Source organism: Telopea speciosissima, chromosome 8 (genome assembly GCF_018873765.1).
Source record: "Telopea speciosissima isolate NSW1024214 ecotype Mountain lineage chromosome 8, Tspe_v1, whole genome shotgun sequence".
NCBI classification, from domain to species: domain Eukaryota; kingdom Viridiplantae; phylum Streptophyta; class Magnoliopsida; order Proteales; family Proteaceae; genus Telopea; species Telopea speciosissima.
The window spans coordinates 27,195,056-27,199,473 of record NC_057923.1 but is presented as its reverse complement, the minus strand read 5'-3'; positions in this window follow the sequence as shown (position 1 = coordinate 27,199,473).

The window sequence follows — 4,418 nt, the reverse complement described above, 5'->3', positions numbered from 1 at the left end:
GCATAGAATCTTGGTGATTAACTTAGCATAGGGCAAGTTTCCATCTAAAGGATACTCACCATGGTGCCCCATGGTCCGAATAATGACATTTGGAAGGCACAGTGGTCGCCCTATGTAGAGGCAGTAGGCACAGTAGCTCTGCATATTTGAGACCTGTCAAGAGATAGAAAATAAGAGTTAGAAATTTTAATGATTCAAACCATGGGGTAATAAAAATAAAATAGATTAAATACTTACTTGGTGCTTGTGACCTCCTGAGGGGAGGTAAACTAGCTGTGCCAGACGTGCAAAGATGCGGAGTAATGGATAGTTATCCTTGATGAGGAGTCGAGAGGTTATTTCCTAAGGGCGTAGGACCTTGATCATGTCCGTGTACTCCTCGTCAGTAAGGAAGGCCGAGTAATCACACCCAAGGGGTCCGTACTTGCGTGAACTCGCCATGGATACCCCCAACAACTCCCCCAACTCGGTGGTGGTGATATTAATGTCCACCCCATTGACTCTAGTAGTGAGTTGATGTCTCGTTGCACTAATGTCGTCCAACTCAAGGTTGGCATAAAAATACCGGACTAACAAAGGATAGTAGTTGTCCTCCGGTTCAAGAATGTTTGACCATCCGAGATGGGCAAACCTTCCGCCACTCGAAATGACTGAAAGTCCTTTGTAACAACCCACCTCTCAGGTATGACTGAGGCGCGTTGTAGGTCGCCCCACAACTCCGCATACCCTGGCTCATGGAACCAATGCTCATCAAATTCCATGACTAACCTACACAAAAGAAAAGGGAGCACGTGGGTGAGTATACGTCGAGAAGAAAAAAATTACTCATTAACACCAAATTATGAACACCTGGTGTGCATTCTAAACTATAAATAAAATAGCAAACCAATTGTAGTAAAATCTAATAAAATTAGAAATTTAAAACCCTAAAACAAAGCAACATGCAAAGTATATAAAATAATTCAATGCAAACCCAGAAGAAAAACCCCACATTCATGGACATTACAAGAAATCTAATTTTTGGGCAAAAATACAATATTACCGATTAAGCAAGAACTTTGATTACGAAGCACAATAGGCTTGAAACCGGAAATTTATACTAATGAGTGTGTGTTTTGGTGTGTGTTTGATGTTAAACCCTAAATCAAGTGATGCATCGTGAGTCTTTGCCCTAGGCTATGCAACCAAAATTTGAAACCTTGAGCAAATCTCACCAAAAAAAAACCTAAAATAGGGTTATAGAAATTAAACCGAGCAATGAGACTACGCTAATAACAACCTAAATCTACCAATCTTGGTTACATTCATTGGATAACCTTTCAAGAACATTATTGAATACAAGGAACCACAAGAAATTTCAATGAAGATGCCCAAGCCTAACCTATAATCAATTAGAGAAGAAGAGGATTTGGGAATGGTATTTTGGGAGAAGGACTCACCATGGTAGATGCTTAGAGGATGGAGGCTTGTGATTGGGAGCCTTGAAAATGGGGCTTGGGGTGAAGGAAGTCCTCCCTCTGTCACTTTGGCTTTGCCTTGGCAAATGGAGCAAAAGAAATGAGAAAGGGAGAGTCATGGCTCATGTTTTAAAAATCGAATTCCACCGTGGCAGATGATGGATTGTCCGCCAGAATAATCGCATGAACCGCCATGCATCGGCCGCCAGGAAATTTGGGCACCTTACTGTCTGCACGAGCCGCCAAACTGGTGGACGATGCACATGAGTCGCCACATACATCATCCGCTAGGTGCAATTTTGGCCTATTTTGGTGAATTTTGTCACCCTATTTGGCATGCACCCTTGTTACATGCTCCATGACCTCACATATTGTTTGTGTGTTCTATATTGTTATGATGATTGATTATGTTATGCTTTATGCAATAATAATTTTTTTGGTTCCTTATCTTTTAGGATTTAGTCATAGTACGCGGATGTCATGGTTGTGGTCCTAGGACACCCACACATGGTTGGGACTATGATCGGAACATGGCTGGTACTTTTGATGACCCCTTTTCGGATGCCCCAAGGTACACTACGGCTCATGATGTGAGCCAAATGGTTGGAGATATGATGGGGGAATTTCGGGTCCAACAGACGGACTACATGGAAGAGATGAGACACACCCTCCAACAGCAGCAAAGGGAGTTTGCGGACTACTTGACTGGTCGATATGAGGCCGATGAGATAGCTAGGGTGGCAGTGTCATACTCCAAACCACCCCCTAGGAGGATTAGGTAGGTGACCCGAATTGCGTAACGGCAATCCGCTAAATCCCACAGATCTAGAAGCAATTAATACATTCACAAACACGCACATCGATAACATTTCCACAAGAAAGATTAGAGTGCTGCAGATAATCAACAATTATAAAAGAAAAGAGAAAGTGTAGCGATACGGGAATAATTATGATATATATACATAAGTAAAGTTGTTCCATTTCCCCCCATACAACCCACAAACTGAACAATAAGATCTGACATATACATAAGCGGAAATAAAATTAAATATATACAGGGCGAGATAACTCAACCCCAAAAAGAAAAGAAGAAACTAAAACAGGAAACAAGAACGGGGATAAACTCTTGACAAGTCAAAAAAGAGTCCCCAAGACAAAAAGCATCAAGAGCACCCTTCACGGGTCTTCATTAATAACCACTGAGAATGCTCAATCATCGGCACGACCTCCATCGGGGTCCATACCAATATCATCATAACCACAAGGGCTCTCCTCCTCGTAATGAGCCTTCATGCCACAACGGCATCCACCTGCAAAATCATCTATAGAAAAACATATACAATAGAGTGTGAGCCCCATTGAGCCCATGAGTAAAACATATCATCATGCATGCATATGCAACTACATTCCACATGATCCTACATGATATGCAAGTCCAAATTATTTATTAGCCACCTATCCATACAGCTAAGGCAGGTTAGTGCTACTACAATCCCCAATACATGTATCCCTAGTGTGGGCTTGGTTACCCTTTCCCGCGATACACCCATTGAGTTGTTGGAGAGGATGAGTCAGCTCTCGCATTCGTTCACCAAGGTCAGCCCGACTAGTCCTTTGTGATTAACTTGTGAGGTAACTGACTCAATATCAAATTCATCATTTCGGTGCTTCCTGGCATGTAGCACGAGGATCAACTTTATTTGGCTTATAGCCATAAATCACCTATCTGTGCTTCCCAAGCTTGTAGCTTGAGGCTTCCCAGCTTTACAGCTCGAGGCATCCCAGCATATTGCCGAGGCTTCCCGGCATAAATGCCTGAGGTATACGGTAGTCCTCACAGGCATCCAACACCTTAACCCCTGTTGGCAAGGGTGCGTAGCACGGGTGATGAATCTCTAGCCCCATGTCTATATGGCATCGTATGAGTCAGGCGATGTCAACCGTATCCCATTCTACAGGCTACCACAGGCCTCATTTCCTAGCCGACTACGGCATCTAGTCTAACATTCACAATCATCATGATATATTCAACAGAGTTGATCAACAGTCATACGATGTGTAATAATTATGAAATTGAATTTGATTAGATAACACAATAATATAATTAAAGAATTTATTGTCGGCATAATAATATTGTTACATGTACATACACGATAACATTTCACTCACCTGGATCTTGTTCTATGAATTCAGTTGTAGTTTTAGTTCCAGCTGTAGTTTGGAAGTAGGCCTCGAGTGCGGGATCAAACCCTAAGCATAAATCAAAAATATGTCATTTAATATGCCAAACTATTTTTGGATGTCCTAGGGTTGATCTAGGCTCACTGGGTTGACTCGGTGCACAATTGGACATCACTTGGAATGCTCTGGGCCTTGCACTGGGCGTTAGGCCTAAGTCTCGGTGCATCATCCGAAGAATGTGGTCTAGGGGCAGAATGGTCATTTACACCTACAATACATGGTTCAAGGTCATATCAGCCTTACAACACTGATCCCAATTAAGCAGTGCTACAGGACCAACATAGACAGGGTTTCCAAGCCCTGCAGGGGCCACTTGGGTACCCAAGGTATCCATTCTTATGGACAGATGTGAGGAGGGGTATTTTGATCATTTACCACCTCCCTACACTGTTTACAGTCCATGGGTGGAGGTCCCCAAAGCAGATCAGCAAAATTGCCCCATTTTATTCTTTGGGTGATGTCTGCATCACCCAGTGCATCGCCCAGAGCCTGCTTAACACGTGAATAGGCTCCAATTCCTAGGTTCTACACCATGGGCAATGCCTTGATCATCCCCCCATGCAAGTTAGGTCATCATGGACCCCCTGGGTGTGTAGTTTGCACTGGTCTTCATGGATTTTTACCTGGGCCAACCACTTGGCTGCCAAGAGCTGCCCAGACTGCCCAGTAAATAGTAACCCAGTATGACTTTAGTTGCAAACCATGGGTTTGGCTGCATGC